This window comes from Lemur catta, chromosome 8 (genome assembly GCF_020740605.2).
Source record: "Lemur catta isolate mLemCat1 chromosome 8, mLemCat1.pri, whole genome shotgun sequence".
Taxonomy (NCBI): domain Eukaryota; kingdom Metazoa; phylum Chordata; class Mammalia; order Primates; family Lemuridae; genus Lemur; species Lemur catta.
This window is the reverse complement of record NC_059135.1, coordinates 13,781,973-13,805,445: the sequence shown is the minus strand read 5'-3', so window position 1 is coordinate 13,805,445 and position 23,473 is coordinate 13,781,973. Positions and strand designations below refer to the sequence as shown.

General features: G+C 41.2%; 1 long non-coding RNA gene and 1 other non-coding gene across 2 annotated transcripts in view; both read left to right on the top strand.

Moving 5' to 3' along the window:
* LOC123643473 overlaps positions 1 to 23,473 on the top strand; it is a 49,020-nt gene that overhangs the window by 14,213 nt on the left and 11,334 nt on the right. The gene's annotated exons all lie outside the window — the stretch shown is intronic.
* Positions 10,021 to 10,124, top strand: LOC123644193. Its single transcript, XR_006737020.1, has one exon. It is a non-coding gene; the product is annotated as a U6 spliceosomal RNA (small nuclear RNA).

Genomic DNA, 23,473 nt, shown 5'->3' with positions numbered 1-23,473 from the left:
GAAGTGGAAGTGCTGGATCATATGGTAGAGGGTTTTCTAAAATTTTTTCGAGTAATTAAAATTACTCCATACTGTTTACCGGTAATTGGTAATGGCTGCACCAATTTACATTCCCATCAACAGTGTACAAAGGGTTCCTTTTCTCCCTACCCTCACCAAATTGTGTTATCTCTTGTCTTTTTGGTAATAATCACCCTAATAGGTGTGAGATGATGTTTATTGTGGTTTTTATTTGCATTTCCCTGGCAGTTAGGTATGTTGAGCACCTTTTCGTATGCCTGTTGGCCATTTGTATGTCTTTTTTGGAAAAATGTTTATATTTAGGGTCTTTGCCCATTTTTTAATCAGGTTTTTTTGTTTGTTTTGTTTTTTGCTATTGATTTGTGTGAGTTTCTTATATATTTTGGATATTGACTCCTTATCAGAGAGATACATATATATACATACATATATGTATATGTTTTGCAAATATTTTCTCCCATTCCATAGGCTGCATCTTCATTTTGTTAATTACTTTCTTTGTTGTGCAGAAGCTTTTTGGTCTGATGTAGTCCCACTTGTTTATTTTCATTTTTGTTGCCTGTGCTTTTGGTGTTATATCCAAAAAAATCACTGCTAAGACCAATGTCAAGGAGCTTTTCCCCTATGTTTTCTATAAGGAATTTTGTGGCTTCAAATCTTTTATTTAAGTCTTTAATTCATTTCACATTAAGCCAAAGGTCCAATTTCATTATTTTGCCTGTGATTATCCAGTTTTCTAAGGTCTTTTATTGAAGAGACCTTCTTTTCCCCATTGTGTATTCTTGGTACTTTTGTCAAAGGTTAGTTGACTACATATGCATGGGTTTATTTATGTGCTCTCCATTCTGTTCCATTGGTCTGTTTTTATGCCAGTGTCATACTGTTTTGATTATTATAGCTTTGTAACACAGTTTGAAATCAAGAAGGATGATGCCTCAAGCTTTGCTCTTCTTTCTCAAAATTGTTTTGTCTATTTAGGGTCTTTTGTGCTTCCAGATGAATTTTAGAATTGTTTTTTCTATTTCTGTGAAAAATCTCATTCTGCCCTTATCCTTTTTATGAAGGCAGGCAGAAATACTCCCAGGACTCTATGCATGGGGGCTAGTAATTATCGGAGGCTTTATGAAGCAGAGTGGAGGAAGGTTGATTTCTATCAAGCAGTGGGAGTCTGAGAGAGAAGGAAATCACAGGTTTCTGTTTCAGTAAAGAAAAATTAAAGCTAAAACTAAATTTTGGAGCTATATTAACAACTGGTTAGGCAATTTGCTGCAAATAGTTCCCATGTAGAAGCCAGAGAAGTTAAAGGAAAACACACAGATAAAATAATAGCATTTGGGTTTATTTTAATATGTATGCTTTAAGGCTCTTGAGTTTTGCTTTAATAAGAATCCGGTCCCTGGCTGCTGCTTCCGTTCATGCCATAATTTTGTACTGAACTCGCATTTACTGATCACTGCTGTATGCAAGACACTGTGAGAGGCATGCGTCAGAGAGGGTGCCCACATTTCTTCAGTGACCAGTCTGTGATCAGTCCTCTGCTGGATGTCTTCTCATTTAGTTCTAAATTAAGTACTTAGTACATTTAGTACTAGGTTTATTTAAAAAGCCCCCGATACTGATATAGCACTTAAATGTAGCAATTTACAGCCTAGTTAAGGTTTAGCTTTGTCTAGTACCTTAAACATGCTTTTAGCTAGGTTTTATTAATTTGGGTTAATGGAATGACCCAGGTAGCTGGTCATTCTGAGAGTCTGATGAAGAGGAATTTTTCCTATTTTGCAGTTGAGGAAAGCAAGGCTCAGAAAGGTAAATAGCTTGCCTAAAAATCATATGACTTTGACTTCAATAGGTAGCATTTGAACCTAGATCTATTTGGCTCCCAAAGCTTTTCCTATGGTTTGAATGTTTGTGCCCACCCCCCCACCGCCACCCTGGCCCAAATTCGTATGTTGAAACCTAATCCCCAGGGTGATGGTTTTAAGCAGTGGGGCCTTTGGTTGGTGATTAGAGCATGAGAGTGGAGCCCTTATGAATGGGATTAGAGCCCTTATAAAAGAAGAGAGCTGCCTTGTCCTTTCACTATGTGAGGTCACAACTAGAAGGTGCCATCCCTGAGCCAGAAAGTAGATCCTCACCAGACACTGATTCTGCTGGGGCCTTCATCTTGGACTTCTCAGCCTCCAGACCGGTGAGAAATAGATTTCTGTTGTTTATTAGTCACCCATTTTATGGTATTTTGTTACAGCATCCCAAATGGACTAAGAGAGACTTTTCTCATTTCAGCTCACTACATGACATCTCCAACAAAGAAATAAATTTGCCAACATGTTTTCTTAGGTAGGATAATACTATTTAATATTTAGTGGACTTCATCCCCCTACCCTCCAACCTGCCCTGTTTCTCTTGCTGCTGATGGTGCTGCAAAAGCAAGCAGGACCCTGTGCGGCTCTGCAGTCCGACACAGCGGCACGGGCCACACATGGCCTACCGAATGCTTGAAATGCATCTCATTCAAATTGCGATGTGTTGTAAAATACTCACAGGATTCTGAAGTCTGGCTAAGAAAAGGAGAATGTAAAATAGCTCATTCACAAGGTTTTTTAAGACATTGTCTCCCTCTGTCACCCTGGCTAGAGGGCAGTGGTGTCATCATAGCTCACTGCAACTTCAAACTCCTGGGCTCAATCCTCCTGCCTCAGTCTCCCGAGTAGTTGGGACTACAGGCACACACCACCACGTCCGGGTAATCTTTTCTAATTTTAGTAGAGACGAGATCCTGGTCTTGCTCAGCTGGTTTCAAACTCCTGAGCTCAAGCCATTTTCCCACTTTGGCCTCCCAGAGTGCTAGAATTACAGGTGTAAGCCACTGTGTCCGGCCTCATTCACGAAGTTTTTATATCAATTATGTGTTGAAATGATAATAGTATCAGGGTAAAGTAAAATATTAATTCAAATTCATTTCATCTTTTTGCTTTAATAGGACCACTAGAAAATTTAAAATAATCCAGGTGGTTCCCATTCTATTCTAAAAGATACCTCTGCTCTAAGGTATAGGCTATACTTAGAGCGTCTCCTTTGTTGCTTTCCTTATAGATTAAGTTGCTATTATGGGAAGTTTAGGGAGGATTTGTGAGAAGGAGAGCTGACAGCTTCTCAGCAGGCCCGGTGTTAGACAAGACCCTAATGCCAAGGACTTAACTGGGCTAATCTGCTTGAGCTGGAATTTAGTGGCCTTGGTCATTAATAGAGTTAAGCCCTTTAGTGAGCTTTGGCCTTTGAAAGCACTACCTGTCTTTTGGGATTATATCTTAAGGAATTTAAGAAAGGACAGGGAATGAAATAGTCGAAGAACAAAATAAAGCATATTCTTACTCTGTTTTGTCAAATGATGGTCCAAGTTTGATGCTTCTAAATTTGTCTCGGGTTTACCTGGGTAGCAGGCTGAGAGCTATTTCATTGTTTGTCTTCATTTATACAGGAAATGCCTATCACTGTAGTCCTTTCTTTGTATACTATGGTTGAAAGCGATGGAAAAGTACATAAAGAGGCTTTGGAGAGGCTAAGAGACAGAAGGAAACCCTGCAGGGAATATCACATTACCTTCTCCAGCTGGGGGAAAAAGACTGCTGCCCTAAGATGGGATTTCGGCCCTGTTGTTAAATAAGCAAACAATCTAAGCATGCCATGGAATAATAATAATATGAAAGGGGATAGATAAATCCAGGTCAACTCCACACATTCAGCAGGGGAAATACAGAGGCCCAGGGTGTCTGAGCTGGTTGAGGTCACTGAACCTCACTGCAGGGGCAGCCCTGTATCTGCAGGTGATGGGGTGGTACAGAACTTCACAGATAATTCAGTTCAAGGCTCTCAAACTGCTGTGTACATTAGAATCACCCAGAGACTGTTAAAAGTCCCCAGGCCCAAAGCTGCCCCCAGACCAATGAAGTCACCAGTGTTTGGAAAGTTTCCCATGTGATTCCCATGTGCAGCCAAGTTTGAGAGCCATGATTCTAGGTCACCCCCTTATTTTTGCAGACACGAAGAACTAGGGAAGATCTGGGAATGTTGCTCAAGTTCCTTGAGCTAGCAAGTAGCTAAGTGGGACAAGCCCTTCTTTTCTGGCTCTCGATTTTGCACTTTCCTTTTCCTGCACTCCCAGTCCACTATTCTTACATGACATCACTTTGCCTTCCTGGGAAATATCCTTCCTCCAGATCTTTGCAGGGGCATCTCCTTCTCATTTGGATCTCAGCTTCCACGCATTTCTTGAGAGAGGATGCCCTGACCACTTGCCCTACCTCCAATGTCACCAGCACATGACTGTTTTTCTTCTGGGCTCTTCTCTCAATCCAATATCAAGCCATGTAATTATCTGCCTTCCTCACTAGACTACATCTTGTCTGCCGGGGTCATAGCTCTCCTGCTAGCTCCTGCAACTGTCCCTGGCCTATTGTAGGGGGTCAGTAAATATTTGTGGACTGAATGAATGTTTAATGGATTTTTAGCTGTGAAATTCTCCTGGACAATGTCTTCTAAGGGCATCATTTCAAGGGAAATATACTTCCAATAATATAAAGTTGGAGAAAATATTAGTTAATTTTGAAATGCATTTTCCAGCTCAACTCTTCCAAATCACATCTGTTCCATCACGTGAGGCTCATGTGGGCGGACAATTTGAATTTCCATCAGCTGTAAGACAGATTCCTAGGCTATTTAAAGGGACAACATTTTACCATGATCCAAAAATGGACTTTGACTAGATGGTGGAGTGTGATTAGAATAAGAAAGTGTCACATGACCAAATGGACTCGTTTGCTGTCAATGAAGATCAAATTATAATTGCTCTTACTGCAGTTGAAAGGATTAATGATGTGGCAATTAAAGAAAAAGCTTTCCAGGTGAATAATATTAATATTACATATATAAATTAATCCAGGCTGCAGGCTACAAGATTATGGGATTCAATGTATTTGTGGGGCCCCATGTTTGTGAATTGTATAAAATGGTATAATGTGATCCTGTAAATACTCAGAGGTCATGGCCAATTCTCAAATGCATTAATGGAAACTGCAATGAACATGATCCCTGCCTCATTCAAATCAGCAATTATGTTAGCATTTACTACATGTGGGGTTTAGAGCCTGGGTACTCAAGTCTGCCTCCTAGACTAGCAGCATCAGCATCACCCCGAAGCTCCACACCCCAGGCCTACTGAGTCAGAACCTGCATTTTAACAGGATCCCCAGGGAATTCATATGCATGCTCATTTGAGAATTGGTCCAGAATCAGACTCTAGATCTCCAGAGAGTGGGTCTCAATTGAGGGTGGAGGGGCCATTTTGCCCCCAAGTGACATCTGGTGATGACTGGAGATATTTGATTGTCACAACTGGGGACAGAGGCAGAGGGTGGATGTTACTGGCATCTGGTAGGTAAGTAGCAGGGGCTAGGGATGCTTCTCGGTATCCTACAACACACAGGACGGTCCTCCCACCATAAAAGAATTATCCGGCACAAAAAGTCAGTGGTACCAAGGCTGAGAAACCCAACAAACTCCATTGTTTAAAATAGTAACATTATGACTAATAATGAAGCAAATGGTAGCTTATATTTGGCCAGTTAGAACTGACCACAGTATCCACATAACTGAATCTTGAAAGATGAAATGATTTGAAAATCAATAATAATTCGCCATATGCATAACTGATCAGTGGTCAAAAAAATAGTCATATTCTATTCTATGAGAAGCTAAGGATTTAATGGTAAAGATATATTTTTTAATCAATTAAACCCACTGTCATCAGCCTGGCCATACTCCTCTCCTACCATCCACTGCACACCTAGTTCTAGTCACAACACTGCTTCCTGCTTCCTCCCAACACTCCATACCGCTGTACGTACTATTTCCTCTTCTAGAAATGCCCTTGCCTTCATCTGGCACGTTCTTGCCTCTGCTAGCCCCAAAATATCACCGGCTGCTGCCCTTCTCAGCCTTCCCTTCTCCTTTCTTGTCTCAGCCCTCCTCTTCCAGCCTCCAGCTTCTCCCACTTTTGCACACTCGTTCTGGGGCATATGTGGCTGGTGTATCTGCCTTTAGCTCAAGAGCCTCCCCCAGGAGTATTACTAGGGCCTAAATGCCACCCCCAGAGAGTCTCAGTTCACCGGTTTGGGTGCTGGGCATTGGTGTTTTCATGCTCCAGGGTTAAGAACCACTTGGTCTCGGACAGAGGCCAATCCCCTTAACTCAGGCGACTCTGAGGCTGCCCTAACCACAGCCTCTTTTTCAGAATCATTGCTCACCCTCAGCATCTTGACCTCTTCACTTCCTAGCCATATTCCCAAATATTCTACACACTAACAAAACCAAAAGAAAAAATAACAAGAAAAAAAAAAACACCAACAAACCAACCACCAAAAACTATTATCTTTTCCCTTATTAAAAAATTTGAGTCTATTTGTTCAAATTTTGGAAAAGATGGGGAATGATGAAGATGAAACTGATTCACCTCTAATCCCAGAGCCAAGACATAACCAGGGGCATATTTCAGTGTTTCCTACTGGCATTGTTCTGGGCATTCCTACATAAAGTCGCACCCCTCCCTGCACATGTGCCTCTGTTCATACAAGTGCTGGAATCCACCCCCACCCCCTATCCCTCAGCAAGCTGCTATGTACTCCTCCATGCCCACCACACAGAAGCGCCTCTTTCTTACAACGTATTTTCCTGACCAATCTCAGGTGGGCGGAATGTCTTCTCCCACACCTGCATTGCCACAGGACTGTGCACAGACCCCTGTTATGGTGCTTATTACAGGCTGCGGGGTGTTTTCCCCTGCAAGCCTGTGAGCTCTCTGGGTGTAGGGAGTCACAACTTTTTCTTGTGCATGCTTTTTTGTTTGTATTTTAATCCCTAATGCACAGCACAGTGATTCAATAGAAGACGGATTTAGTAAACGTTTATTGAATTGTTGAATTTGCTTCCAGAATTGAATTAGAAAACAAGATATTCTCCTTGGTGAAATCATTCTAGACTGTAGCATTTCAGCAATTGCTCACGGCTTATTTATTTTTTTTTTAATTTGACTTTAATCCTTTTTATGCTTAACAATATTCACTGCTCTTTGCTCCTGGGTGACTAAACAATTCTATTTGGACTGAAATCAAAATGACAGAGAGCAATCACAGTGAGTTTTTCTCTTTTATTTATGTTTTTCTAGAATTAGACTATGGGAGAGGGGTGGATGGAGTTAGGGTGGCACAAAAGTAGCAGTTTTGCCCTGTAACAACAAAGAGAATATACAGCTAGGGCCCTCCCAAGCCCAAAGGTGACACTTGAGCTGATATTGTTTTAATACGTGTACTTGGCTTTCCCTGGACTATGCTGTTGTCTTAAAGGTGTTCCATCATTCACAGCAGGAACACAGCAGAGGAGCAATAGGAGGACATTGAACTCTAATAGTAACGGTTACTTTGGTCAAAACTGCTACACTGCTTGCATCTTCCTATGTATTATCTGCGGCATAAAGATCATGAGTAGCAATAGTGAAAATCTACCCAAATTATAAATATTCTTATATTTTTAAGAAGCAAGTGTTAAAATACCAGGAGAATAAAATAGGTAATTCAGAGTTTTGGAAGAGAAAAAATGCCGTATTCTGAGCAAGGCATTGTCCTTACATAAACTCATTGTCGTTATTGACAATTAAGATAGCAAGACTGCCCCCTAAATCCTTCCTGCCAGCTTCCATTACATCTTATTACTACCCAAACTCTCGGCAGTCATTGTATTAGAACTGCTTTCAATTGTGTGCTGACAATTTGTTGGCTCATAGAGGACTGGGATTAAAAAAACAATGAGCTGTTTCAATTGCATTTCAACAAAAAATGGAGCGCTGTTGTTTGCTTCTCCCTCCAAGCCAAACTTCAAGGAACAACAAGAGGTTCATATTTTGAATATAGGCTGAAGCTGACTTAGTTGTTCTGCTGAGCCCAGCCTTTGGATCCCATGTTGGAGAGGGCTGCTACTGGGCCAAGGTCAGTTCTAGAACTTTTTAGGAACATAGCTTTACAGTCAGACAGATCCTTTCAGTATGACCTTGAGTAAGTTATTTCCCCTTTCTGAGCCTCAGTTTTTTCATTAAAATGAGGCATGATATGAGCCTATTCCAAGAGCGATTTGGGATTAAATGAAGTATTATATAAAAGCATTTAGCACAATGTCGGCACACCATGTGTTCTCAATAAATCATATCCATCATAATACATTTCTATATGTCCTCAGTATCCTGAGTCAGGTCTGAGTCTTTTCAAACCTCATTGGATTTCCTGGAAGAGCCAAGAGCTTTCCTACAGGTAGACCTGGTTGACGCCTTTCTCATGTCCGGACTTAGAGTTCTAAAGAAACTCAGAAGCAGAAAGAAAACAAAAGATTAAAGGTATCTTTTCATTGGATCTCTGGAGCTAAGTAATGGGATTTCACTCTCTATCAGCAATAGCCTTCCTTAAAATTAGTAATCTAGGTGGTATTCTGTATTACTTAGAATAAATTCTCTTAGATCTTTAACTTTAAGATCCCTAAGAAATACTTTACTATGTTTTTCTATTGAGTGTGATTCACTAAAGATTTTCACTGGTGCTGTTCTAATGCTGTACCAGAGACACTCAAAATAGTAGTGACTGAAACAAGATGAAATTTCATCTCTCTCACATAAAAGTCAGAGTAGGTAGTCCAGGGCTGGCATGGTGGCTTCACAGTCACCAGGAAGCCCAGGCTGCTCCTATCTTGTTGCTCTGCTCTCTGTATACGTGACTCCCATCTCACAGCCCAAGATAGCTGCTCTGGCTCCCACAATCCCAAGTGGTGGGACTGGGGTTGGGGAAGGAAACCAGTGGAAGGCTGTTGAGACAGGGAGCTGGCAACATAACTTCAGGTATTTCTTTAGGCTTTGCTTCAGGCATTGCTTAATTATGTAGGCATTACCTAACTGAGTCAAGAAGTCTTAAAACTTTGTTTTGAGCTACCCTGATCAAAACAAGGCAGAGACAGGACAGGTTCCAACCAATTAGAACCAAGATGGCAGAGAAATCCACTGCTTCCTGACCTTGCAGCTTCATTATGCCCTCCTTACCATAAAATTACCATAAAAGTTTCTAAGGAAACCTCCCACTCCCATCAGTAACCTGACACCATGACACCTCCTGTTTGACCATATTTAGTCAAAAGGAGAATGGCACCCTAACACCAGGAAAACACAGCCCCTTTCCAGGAAATAACATGAATATTCCTCTCCAGCCTACAATTAAGCTGTTGCTTAAATAGAGGGACCCAGGGAACTGTGGGGGCGGGGTCTCCTCCACAGGGAGAACTAGCCTCTACTCTGTCTGTGGACTGTCTATACTTTCTATATAAAACTTCCTATATTTTGTGAATAAAACTCACTTTCACTTTATACTGTCATCTGGCTCCTGAATTTTTTCTTGCACAAAGCCAAGGACCCACTTGGACTTCAAGTGATTCCCAGCATTGAGAGTCACAATCCTGTGTCACTATAACCCTTTCTTTGATGGGCAAAACTTGAACATTTCTGGAACCACTTTTATTTTCATCTCATTGTCCTGAACTTAGTTAGGCATCCACACTTACCTGTAAGGAATACTGACTGGGAAATGAATGTCATCTTGATTTTGGGTGGGCAAGTGTCCAGCTAAAAACTGGAGATTGTTTGTATGTGAGAGAAGGAGAACGTAGAGGGAGATAACCAACCATCTCCATCAACACTCACTGCCCACGCAAGCCCACTGCTTTCAGAGACAAGTGGAGATCATTTCTGATGAATGAAAAGCAGAACTGGTTCCAGTGTCTGCCATTACTTTTTCCTGATTGTATTCCCCATAGTCACAAAACTTTCTTCTGGTTGAAACACAAGGACCCAATCCCAGTCATTGAACCTACCGTCTACATTACTGAGGGAATTTTTCTGTGTTAAAATGTTTTTCAGTGCTTGCTTCAGCAGCACATATACTAAAATTGGAATAGAGAGAAGATTAGCATGGTCCCTGTGCAAGGATGACACATAAATTCATGAAGCATTCCATAATTTTTTTAAAAAATAAAAAATAAATCTTTTTCAAAAAATGATTATTAAAGTAAAATGTAGAAAAAAAAATAACAAAGTAAACTTCTCTATAGACTAATTCACCAAGAAATAATAACTGTTAGCATTTTGGTGTATACTTTTTGTATTATTTTATATTCTTTCTCTTGTGATATAGGCAATGATTTTAACATAAAATTATACCATACAAACTATTTTAAAATTAATTTTCTCAGACTTAATATATCTCTCACATTTTTTCATTCTATCAGCTATTCTATTTTTTATTTTTTTATTTTTATTTTTTCATTTTTAAAATTTTTTTTTAATTTTTTTAATTTCTTAATTTTTGAGACAGAGTCTCACTCTGTTGCCTGGGCTAGAGTGCCGTGGTGTCAGCCTAGCTCACAGCAACCTCAAACTCCTGGGCTCAAGCAATCCTCCTGTCTCAGCCTCCCGAGTAGCTAGGACTATAGGCACGCACCACCATGCCCAGCTAATTTTTCTATATATATATTTTTAGTTGTCCATATAATTTCTTTCTATTTTTAGTAGAGACGGGGTCTCGCTCTTGCTCAGGCTGGTCTCGAACTCCTGAGCTCAAACAATCCGCCCACTTCAGCCTCCCAGAGCGCTAGGATTACAGGTGTGAGCCACCGCCCCTGGCCTCTATCAGCTATTCTATAGCATCATTATTCCTGTTCTATTTTTTAAGGTATTATTTACATACAATAAAATTGGTCAAGTTTTAAGTGCAAGTTTGAGGACTTTGGGTAATTGTGTACAATCTCGTAACCATCATCAAAACAAGATAAAGAACATTTTTTCACCTTAAAAAATTTTCTGGTTGGGCATCGCAGCATTATTCCTCTCCCTCACGTCTCCAGGCCCTGGGCAACCACTAATCTGCTGTCGCTATAATTTTAGAATCATTTAAAATGCCTATTTTTTTTTATATTGATGTACCAGAATTTATTTCACCAGTACCTTGCTTGGGGGAGTGCAGTTGTTTGCAGTTTTTTTTTGTTGTTGTATAAACACCCCCGTGATACAGATACTGGTAGGTAAGTCTTTGCCCTCATCAATGATATGTTCTGTAAGATAAATTCCTACATGAGGAACTGCTTGAGTAATAAAACGAAATGCAGACTTTCAAGCTTTTAGAAAGGTAGATGATCCAAATTGCTCCCAGAAAGATTATGCTACCAGCCATGTATGTGAAGAATCATTGCCCTACATCCTTGTCCAGTCAATTTGATAGGTGAACTACAGTATCTCAATTTCACTTATGTTTTTTGATTACTAGTAAGTAATCCTTTCTGTGTTTATTGGTTATACAATTTACCCCAATTTATATAAAGGTTATATGTGGCTCAGGCTATGTGCAGATTCATGTTAAAAAGTACTACTCACATTAAAGAAGCACAATTCAGTAGCCAAAAGTAATTAAAGATAAATTTTATTCTCTACACTCATCTCATAAAGAACATTAAAGGAAATCCCATTCATAACTCATGTTTACTCATCTCAAATGCTCCACTCTTTGATTCTCCTGCCCTGGGTCTCTCATATCCCAAAACTGCTAAAACCTAGCCCAGGAGGCATTTTCTGTCTACCGCTTCTCTTCCATCCCTCCATCCATTTATTCTGTAGATGGAGTTCTCTCTCCTCCAAGCAGGGTCAGGGAAATAAACGAGCAATGACAAGGGAGTATTCTTCCTCCTGGTATGGATTGAATGTTTGTGTCCTCTCCCAAATTCATACGTTGAAATCTACTCCCCAGTGTGATGGTACCTGGAGGTGGGGCCTTTGGCGGGGGTGATTAGGTCATGAAGGGGGAGCCCTCCCCACTGGGGTTAGAGCCCTTATAAGAAGAGCCAGGGAGCTGGCTCCATCTCTTTCTGCCACATGGGGATACAATGGGAATCTGCAGCTCAGAAGAGGGTCCTCACCAGAACCTACCATGCTAGCACCCTGATCTCAGATTCCAGCCTCCAGAACTGTAAGAAATAAATTTCTGTTGTTTAAGCCCTCCCAGTCTGTAATTTGTTACAGCAGTCCAAGCTGACGAAGACACTCCCCATCCCAGTAAAAAGAGCAAGTGTCCTTTAGGTCGCTCCTGCTTCCTGAAGGCTGGTTTTCTCCATAAAGAGAACCTTGTAACTGGGAAGTGTCCGAGTTTCATTTCCCTTTCTTTTTTCCTCCACCTGCTGCCACCCTCACTCGATGCCTTGGAGCATTCCTACGACCAGTCATCCACCCTCCACCCCTTAGCTTTTCCCTTACTGTAAAACAAAACAAAACAAAACAAAACTCTGGCAGACCGGGAGGGCCAGGTTTGGAAAGAAGGGCTTGCAAAGACCCCCCAGTGGTGTCGCAATGTTTTCCTTCTTGAGAGACAAATGAAACAAATTGTGGCTTTCTCACTTATGCCAAAAATAACAACGTATGGAAGTTGCACACTTGCTCATGCAAGAACTTGAATCCCACTAACAATCCGTTTATTTCTGTGACTACCCAAATTGGCGTTTCAACATACACCCTGAAGTCACACCCTCAGTGGCAGTTACCCTAGAGTACCTGCCGGGTCCCTCTTCTCTGCTTCCCAACGCCCACTCCTCAGGAGGGAAACAGGAAGCGTCTGACTCCTGCTCTGACCTGGCCCCTGTTGGAGATCCTCGTCCTGTGGACGTGGGGAGAGCGGCCCCTCCCCAACACCGTGTCACTTGCTACCACCTGTGCTGCAAATCAGCCTGGACTATGCTCAGAAACTCAGAAGGTATCTCCCAAGAGTTATTTCTGGTTTTGGCTCTCGTTTCTCTAACCAGAGGGCTCGACACCAGGCCAGGAGGCTGGGAGGGAACAGATTCAGACACTGGGCTTTTCCCGTTATGGCTGCTGCCCCTCTTCCCAGGGCCTCGGTTCCTTATCTCCCAGAAACAGCCTTCAAAGCAAACGCGTATGTTCGTCCCTATATGAACAAAGGACACCACTCCCTCACTGTGCAGTGGGATCATAACTGTACCAGGGCAGTCTGGTGAAGCATATAAATACCTTCTCAGAAAAATATACATATATATATTTTTGAGACTCTGTCCCCCAGACTGGAGTGCAGTGGTGTCATCATAGCTCACTGTAACCTCCAACGCCTGGGCTCAAGGGATCCTCCTGCCTCAGCCTCCTGAGTAGCTGGGACTACAGCACCACACCTGGCTAATTTTTTTCTATTTTTGGTAGAGATGGGGTCTTGCTCTTGCTCAGGCTGGTCTCAAACTCCTGAGCTCAAGGGATCCTCCCACCTCAGCCTTACCAGAGTGCTCGGATTACAGGCGTGAGCCACGGCACCCAGCCTCTGAGCTGCTAATTCTTTAACCAGGTCTTGCCTGACACCTTGCCTGGGCCAGCAGCCTCACTACTCAGGCTCTGCCCAGGGCCTTTTCTCTCCCTGCAGGATGAATGTGTGAAGTGATCTTCCCCTTCCTTCCCTGCTACAGCATCTTGCCCTGGGCTCTGTTATGGGCTGAACTGTGCTGAAGCCCCACCCCAAGTACTGCAGAAAGTATTTGAGATAAGATCTTTAAAGAGGTGATTAAGTTAACATGGAGCCGTTAGGGTGGGGCTCTAATTCAATAAGACAGGTGTGCTTAGAAGAACAGACACCAGGGGTGCATGTCTCAGGAGGAGCCAACCCTGTCAACACCTTGATCTTGAACTTCCAGCCTCCAGAACAGTGAGAAAATAAATTTTTGTTGTTTAAGCCACCCAATCTGTGATATTTTTTATGACAGCCTGGGTAATTAAAAAAAAAAGCTAGTATAGGCTCTAACTCAGTCTTTGTATCTGGTTAAAGCAGCCTTACACCAACAAACACTCTGAGCCCAGCTACCCAATTGACCCCTGCATGATCAGCCTCGTGACCTGGGCATAAACAACAAGCTATTCTTCTTTTTTTTTAAAGACAGAGAGTCTCCCTCTGTCACCCAAGCTGAAGTACACTGGCAGGATTCACAGCTCACTGCAGCCTCGAACTCTTGGGCTCAAGAGATCTTCCTGCCTCAGCTTCCCGAGTAGCTGAGACTACAAGTTCGTGCCACCACATCTGGCTAATTTTTTTTATTTTTTAATTTTTTGTAGATACAGTGTCTCATTATGTTTCCCGGGCTGGTGTTGAACTCCTGGCCTCAAGCAATCGTCCTGCCTCAGCTTCCCGTGTAGTGGGGACTACAGACGCACATCATCATGTCCAGCTAATTTTTTTATTTTTTGTACAGATAGAGTCTCAGCCTGGTCTTAAACCCCTGGCTTTCTTCAAGTGATCCTCCCACCTTGGCTTCCCTAATCACTAGGACTACAGGCCTGAGTCACTGCTCCTGGCTTTGCTTGAAACTTGGAAATAATCTGTTTACTAACTGCTCCTCACATTATCTATTTTAATTGCTCCATCTGTTTTCTCTGGGGTCTCTGGCTGATACAGGTATATAGAAGGGTCTGAAATGTTATTGTGTGAATGAGTGAATGAATGGACGCATGAGCAGTAGAAAAAGCCTGGACTCTGGAGGTGGATCAGCGTTTAAAGCCAGCCTGGAAGGGTAGAGTCAGAGGAACCCCGTACGTTTCCCACCATCCCCATCAAACTCCGGTGACATAGTGACGTCCAGAAGGAGAGCAAATTCTATTGGTCAGAAATAGAAAAGACCCGCCAGAGATGTGTGGAATCAGCCAAGTGAACTGAGAAATTTGGGTCGTGGTACAATCAGGGTGGTCAAGGAGAAGGAACCCGTTTCAAAATGAACACAGCGTCCGTGACCTTGAGAATGTTTGCATATTTATTGTTGGGGCATTTGTTATTTCCTTACCTCCTACCAACTCTCAAGCAGACCTCTTTAGGTTTTATATAAGAGGATGCGTCTTATACGCAGTTGCAAATATCCTTCTTTATTCTTCTCTGGCTAAGAGCCAGCAAGGTCACAGTCATGAATATTCACCCTCTGAGGCTGCTCTTTAAGAGATTTTCTTAAAGCTGTGAGCAATGTTCTTTAGAATCTCTCAAGAGAGATTTTAGTTTTCTTTGGTCTTTATTCTTGTGTCAATGGCAAAAAAATGTGATACCAAAATACACTCCCATGCTCGAAAATTTCCAGTGGAATATAGGTTGTCTCGAAATGAGAAGCAGAAACGATGCTTATGTCATCACATCAGTGACTGCTATTGCGGAAAGTATGACAGTCTGATTTTAAGAAATGCTGATCTGCTATTAGGGAGAAAGTTGCTATTTTAGCACAGTCTGTTTGTTTAGAGAAAAGTCCTCTAGGTTGGCAGCTTCACGCCCTTCTATTAACCCTGCTTCCCGCATACTTCCATTCTGATGCCCAGTACCGATAATGGAGATTTCTTTCAACGCTATCATATTAATATTTCCTAACTCAGTTAACTCTTATGTAAACCTTGACCGCAGGTGAGAAACATACTGGCTTTGTGGCCACTTATGGTGAACTTTGTAAGAAATGTTTCTTTGAAGGTTATGTGCTTTGAGATCTGTTTATGGTTATGAAGATAGATTTTCCTCATTCAATTTTCATTCATTCAAAGTCTCTCACATTTGTTCTCTCTTGTGAGTAATGGCACTCATAATGGAAAATTTGAGGTTATAGATATAATCATGGTCATAAAACAGCAAAAACTTCTCTGGCCTGCCCAGAAATCAAAACTGTGACCCTGATGTGATTAGCACCCTGTATTGACCACAGGTTTATGGATACCTCTTACACTTAAGAACTATTGGTGAGTCTATGGTCTTTCTAGCACAAAAAGAGGCAGATCCTTGTATGTATTGAAAACGGTGCTTTAAAGTGTACTAATCATTTTACTCCTTAAAGACCACTGAACGTGGATTCTCCAAATAGAAAAATTTCAGGTTGTGTCCAAGAATATAAAGGAGGTGAGAACTGATGACACCTATGTTAATATGTTCTGGAAATTATTGTCCAGGAAGATACATGTCAACCAATAAAGAAGTTAACTATTTGCTTCAGGAGATTCCTGCAAACTAATTTATTCAGGAAAATATTTGGCTCATGGGGGAAAACAATTCTTCCATTAGGAAATGGATTGCACATCTGAGAAAAGAGCTTGTCTATTGGACAACAGCTTACTCACTAAAACCCTTCCCTTGCTGAGTACACCAGCCCTACACTTTATGTCATAAACTGTGCCCAGCATCAGTGGGTTCCCTATGGTGAAAAATCAGCTGAATACTACCTGAGACTGACCCCAAATCCTATAACTAGCCTTCCTTGATATCCTCCTTCTGGGATACTACCTGTTATCTGTCAAGGTGGTGTTTTTTGTTGCTACAGTGAGTCTAATAAAATTAGCTTTCGTGGATTTGAGAGTCAACAGAAGGGAAGAAAATCACTAATATTTATGGACTATACGTGTAGCTGCTTATTATGTGCCAAATTGCTATATATTATCCACTTCCATTGCTAATTTGTTAGAACACATTTGCTGTAAGTCGGTGTTAAGTTATGCTGTGACTTGGGCTAGGAGAGGTAAAGTCTTTATTTTCTTATTCTGAACTCTAAGATTCTTAGTGAAAATCAGTGGACACTTGAAGCTTTCTATACTATTAAAGGGTTAAACATGTTCAGACTTTAAGGCCTTAAACGAGCCCCTACTTTTCATCCTTTATGTTCATCTGGCCTCTACAAATGTAGTGTTAAAGAAGTGGGTGTGGAAAATCTTTCCTTTCTATTGTCCCCAGCTCCCAGCATCCTGAGGTTCACTTCTGTGGCCATTACTATCTTTGCTCATACAGCTCAGTATGGCCCCGTAATTCTTCGCTCAAGCCCAGTTTATGGGTTGAACTGTGTCCCGCAAGAAAGATTTGAAGTCCCAACTCCCAGTGCCTCAGAATGTGGCCTTATTTGGAAATAGGGTCTTTACAGGGGTGGTCAACTTAAAATGGAAGTTATTGGAGTTGGATTCTAATCTAATACAACTGGTAGCCTTATACAAAGGGAAGATTTGGATACAGAGACAGATAACACACAGAAGGAAGTTAATATTAAGATGCACAGAGAGAAGATGGCCATGTGACCAGAGTGATGCGTCTACATGCCAAGGAACGCCAGGGATTGTGGGCAAGCACCAGAAGCTAGAAGAGGCAAGGAAAGGGTCTCCCCTAGAGCCACCAGAGAGAGCACGGCCTTGCCCACACTTTGATTCAGACTTCCAGCCTCCAGGACTGTGAGACAAATTTCCTTTGTTTTAAGCCATTTAGTTTTTTTACGTTAGCCCTAGGAAATGAATAGATCTAGAGTCAACATTTTAAAGGAAAGACTAATGACAAAAACCATTTCATTACATTTTATTATACAAGTAATTAATTTTAAATTGTTACTTAATGTGGTTCAAGGCAACACTAATGGATAAAACAAACTGAATGCTGGGTTTCTGGTTACTTAGATGGATTGTTTTACAGTAATTTTTGTGGAAAAAATTTTCCTTTATATGTATTTTTGAAATAAATTATCTTTTTTTGAAATATGACTTTAACATATAACATGGAGACCTGGATCAGCTGGGTGCTTTACATATATGACTTAAATTGTTGAAATGGTTATCAATAACCCTTTCTGAAGATGGGGAAATAATTTCAAAAACGTTGAGTTAACTTGCCTAAGATCACATGACTGATAAATAATGAAGTCAATCATGCACACTAACTGCCATCCTGAAAACAAAAACCATCTTCCAACTCCATAATTTCATTATTAAAGGAACTAATTATAAGGATCAACTTACACTAAAAGATCATCACAGGATCAGTCTCTAAGGTCATGAAAGAGATGAGGCTGCTTTGGAAAAATAAAATGTCAATGGCCAAAATCTCCTCCAATTTTTCAAATAGTATGTATATATCTTGAATCTAGAAAAATTTATATGCAAATCTGGTGGCACCTACTACGTGTCAGACCTTGTGCTAGGTACTTTCATAGGTAATAACTTTTCAATCCTCATACCAAAAAAATCTATTGATATGTATTCAGATTATAAAGTGTTCATGTGAAAACAACACAAATTATATATTTAGAATTCTCCACCTTTCCCCCTTCTAGAGATGGATTTGATAAAATGTTTAAAATGTTCTGTGATGGATGTCCTTTTGTACCTTTATTTAGACTAGTTCAGTGTTTCTCAAGCTTTGACGTGGAGAAGGTTTATTGTACAAGATTGTACACGATGCACCATGTATACTGTCTTAAAGTTTGTTGTTATTTTTTTTTTCCTTTTTATATATATATATTTTTTTGTCTGCAAACGGAAACTGTCTTAAACTCTGAGAGTCATTTAAGGGATTTTCAAAAATCACTTTAAGTACACATAAGTTTTACCTTTGTGCTAACCCCTGGTTAATGGGCAATTTTGTAACAATTGCTGCGATTCAGCCCCAAATTTTGCACTGGAGTTCCAGTATCCAATGTTAGAAGGGCAATATGATCATAAAAAGTTCTGGACTAGAGTACATAAAGGTTAATTCAAAGAACTCAGAAGGGAAATTAGTGCTCTCTAGGAATTAGTATGGATTCATTGGAAAAAAAAATTTCTCCCACATAAACTTCACTAAGTATCACAGTTATTTGATTAGGAGATAGTTTCTCTTGATATGAATTTGTTGCAAAGGAGTTGAAAAAGGATCTTACAACGTCCTTAGGACAAAAGGTGAAGTATGAGCAGAATGATCATGAGGTGAACTTATCACATGTTGAAGGACCCTAGCTAAATGGTGATCAGCTTCAGTTTAGAAAGAAGTAAAGGGGGACAGGTTGAAAGACTACTCTGACCTTCTGAGAGTGACAAAGAGTATAAATTTATCACAATTGCAGATGATATCAATCTGGGAGGAATAACTAATGCCTTGGATAATAGAATTAGTATCTAGAAAGAACTCAATAAACTAGAAATACAAGTCAAATCTAATACCATAAAATACACTAATAACAAATACAAATTCTTTTCTAGGATCCCTAGAACAATTACATAAATAAGGAAGATGAAGAGGTGAAAAAGGTTCATGATCTTTTCTTAAGAGAGAGGGTCTCACTCTGTTGCCCAAGCTACAGTGCAGTGGCGTGATTATAGATTTATGTTCTTTAGTTGATTGAATCACCAGCAGGAAGTGCACAGAAGGTCACGCAAACGTGAACTGCCTTAGTGATAATCCAGAACAACGGAGATAATTTTCTGACTTCTCTGGCTTTGCTGAAGCCACCCTTTGATCAGTGGTGTCATTTAGGGCAATGAAGTCTAACAGAAACATTGATAAACTGAAACACATGCAGAGGAGAGCAAACTGAAAGATAAGAACCTGTGAAGTCGTGTCTCATGAAGACCCAACTGGAGATGCTTCATGTGGATAAGAGGAGAGTTAGAGGAGATATGGCAGCTGTCTTCAAATATTTGTACAGCTGTCACCAAGAAGTATCAAAATTTATCTGCATAGCTCCCACAGGGCAGAACCAACAACCACAGGGACAAGCTAGAGGAAGGGTGATTCTGATTCGAAATAAAACATCTTTTTAGACCTGTCAAAAATAGGACAGACTGTTCCCTTGCCCTGAAAATTTTCAAGCAAGTAGAAATGGCCTGTGATTGAGGAAATCTGTCCATCACTCACAATGCCTACTTAAAATCCATCCTCTACTTTCTTTTTAACCACACCTCAGTTCTACTTAGGCATGAACAGATGACCCAGTTCTAACCTTAGAGGACCATAGATCTTAGAGAAATTCCCTGCTGGGGCATTTGGGTGAGCTTTTGATTTCCTGATAAGAAGGGACAGATGTAGCTGGTGGCCACCTTCCTCCTTATTCTGCCTGGAATGCAGATGTGATGCTAAGAGCTGCACAAGCCATCGTAAAATCATGAAGAAAGGCCAAGAGAATCAGGGAGAATGAGTTCTGACATCGCTGAGCTGCTAGACCAAAGTCAGTAACTGCACACCTACAGACACCTCGCTGTGTGAGAAAAATACATCCTTATTTGTTTAAGCTGCTGCAGTCAGACATTCTGTTATTTGCAGCCAAATGCATTCCTAACTAATACAGGAAAGTGGAATACAAAGCAGTGGCAGCAGATTTGATAAACTCTAGAGTCCTTCCAGCTCTAAGATTCTTTTAGTTCATAAACTAAGTTAATGTTCTTAAACTTTTCTATATTTAACCTGTAAGTATCTTTGTTAGTACTTACTGTGTGATGGTAATATAGTAAGCAGTAAACACTCCCTTGTATGCGTATAGTACCAAAGCCTCTTAGTTTTTGCTGAGGGTTCAATAGTATACTGGAAACTCACAACAATATCACTTTAAGGAAAGATGATTTAACTTTCGATTGAGTTTTGTATGGCAATCCTAGTGCAATTTTGTAATCTATGATTAGTGTTTCAGACCCAGATTCATATTTGTTTTACAAAGCCTGGCCAGGCACGATGGCTCATGCCTATAATCCTAGCACTCTGGGAGGCTCACGTAGGAGGATGGCTTGAGGTCAGGAGTTTGAGACCAGCCTGAGCAAGAACAAGACCCCGTCTTTACTAAAAAATAGAAAGAAAATTATCCAGGCAACTAAAAATAGAAAAAATTAGCTGGGTGTGGTGGTGCATGCCTGTAGTCCCAGCTACTAGGGAGGCTGAGGCAGGAGGTTAGCTTGAGGCCAGGAGTTTGAGGATGCTGTGAGCTAGGCTGATGCCATGGCACTCTAGCTCAGGCAACAGAGTGAGACTCTGTCTCCAAAACAAAACAAAAACAAAAACAAAGCTTATGCCCTTTGGCTCAGGGCCTGTGAAGAGGGTTTTGGGGATTTCCAATAGGTCCTACATATTTAGGTCAACTTCTCCCCTTCCCTCCACCACACACACAGTACGGGAGAGAGAATGTCACACTGAAACTACTGGGGAGGGTGTCCTGGGGAAACAGAGTGGGACTCCAAGCCAGGGGGCAATCTGTGATCATTGCCCTGCTTTTGAACATGGGGAAGAGAGAAGGGAGAAGTCTCAACTCCACTACTTCGTCTGGAGACACTCACTGAATAGCTTCCTCCAAGGATAGCATCTCCATTTCTGTTATACCTGCACAGTCCTCGTTGGCTGAAAATCAGGAACCCTCAGATTGAGGAGTCTCCTGCATACAAGCACACTGTCAGAGACAGGGTACACAGTGACCTAGGAGCAAGGGTTTGCAGCACCACCTCTGCCAAGGTAGTAGAGGCACCTGAGCAGGTACACCAGGGTTAGCTGTGGAACAAGAAGGCAGTTAAATCTGGAAGAGTGGAGCCAGAGCTTAGGCCAACTTTGACCACAGTGGAGGTGGACCCCATCCTGGTGCCTTGGTAGCGTCCAAGGGCAACACCACCAAGGGAAGATGGGTAAGCAGGGGGAGAAATTATTCTGAGGGCTCTGTCCTGCTTTGCCAAGAGCAGAGGTTTCCCAGGCTATTTGGAGGAGGGATAGAAACCACATCTCCCTAAGAGAGGTGAGAAAACCTCTGGAAACATAGCTGGGGAGTCTAGCTCGCATTCCATAAACTTTGGTCGTAGGCTGGAGCTGAATAAAGCTTCCATTGTAACCCAGGTCTGGGTTCTCTCAGCAGCAGCAGAGGCAGGTGTGGCGTCAGAAATTAGGACGTTGCACATTAGGCCAGTTAATAAATGTGTTCAAACTGTGAAATGCAACCCATTAGTGTGTCATGAAATCAACCTAGTGGGTCTCTAACAGCATTTTAGAAAATGAGAAATAGAATAAAATAAAATAGGCTAAAAATAAAATATAAGTGCATTCCTTGTAGTAAAGGTAATTAATGTGAAAATTCTATTATTGTGTGTGTTTGTGTACCAGATTCTGATGGAAAATATATTTCTTACTGTGAGTCAGGGCTAAAAATGCTTGAAAGCCACCGATTAAAAGTCTTACTGCCTCGATAAATACTTAACTTGAGTAATACAGCCTTCAGGACATTTTGTAGCCTGTTTCATTTTTATGACAAAACTAACGGGAAGCAAAGTGATCCAGGGTATCTACTGATATTAATTAAACAAATGTCTCCTGATTTGGGGATGGTGTGTTCTGGTTTTCGGTTGCTCTTTTGGCTCATACAAATGTGCATACTTTATTCAGGGAGCGGATTGTTTGTTCTTTTGCTGCTCTTATTTCCTTCTTTCTCATCGTTAGTGATTTATTTCCTGTAACATTATCTACCTCCATTTCCATAATTTTGGTCATTGGTTCCAACATTCCTCCTTTCAATCTGATACGAATTATCTGTTTGTTTTTTTTTTTTAAATCAAACTGTCTCTTTTTTAAAAAAAAAATGTAGTTCAGGGGTCACGGTGATGTTCCTGGCTTTTCATTTTCTCACTTGGATAGGTTAAGGACCTTGTTTTATTTCCCTTCGTTTTACCAAGCACTTGTTGAAGATCTCAAACAAGGACTCAGCTTCTAGAACCTGCTGACAGAGGCTGGTGCTAGCAGGGAAAGATTTTCATGAAGAGGGGAATGAAGTGTTCTGCTTGAATACATATTGCTTCCCGAGAATTATCACATATATTGAAGTAATTAGAATACTCTTATAAAACAATTAGGGTCATGCTACAGAGCCAAGAGGGCTCAAGGACCCTTCCTCCTTTGGTCTGGAAGAAGCACTGGACTTCCAGGCTGGGTAATGCCACCAGAGCCAACATAGTCTCAAGTCTTTTAAAACATAGTGCTATCTCATGGGAGGGGATGTTAGGAACTTAGGAAGTTATTGCTAATCAAAAACTTAGCAGGGGGCTATGTATGACTTTCCACTGGGGCCACAAGACTCACTAGTAGACTAGTCTCTAACCTTCATTCAGTGCCAGAATCTTAACCCAGTAAGACCTTCATTGGCTACTTGGGCCCTCATCCCTGCCTGCTGACCAAATTGGAGCTTATCTTGCTCCAGTCCTGCCCTGACCCTCTATTGTTCTCATACTTTGGCTTTATCTCCTTCTGGGGACTGTACCAGGTCCTCGTCGCTGCCATCTTGTACTTCAGCCTTGCCTATGCCATGCTCCCCTCGCCTGCGTTCCTGAGGGTTGTGTCTTCTGCTCAGTTTCCCTCTATCCTGGCCCACCACTGTGATGATCTGCCCAGTACTACACCTTCTCTGTCCCCACCGTTACCATCACTAACACATACATTTTTAGTATTATACAGTAAGAAAATCCTGGGCATTTAGATGTTGGTTGTTCTACTGGTCACCTTTTTTGTTTATGTTACTTTGAGATGGTTTTTATGACATTTATAACCAAAAGGATCCTGACTATAACATATTAATT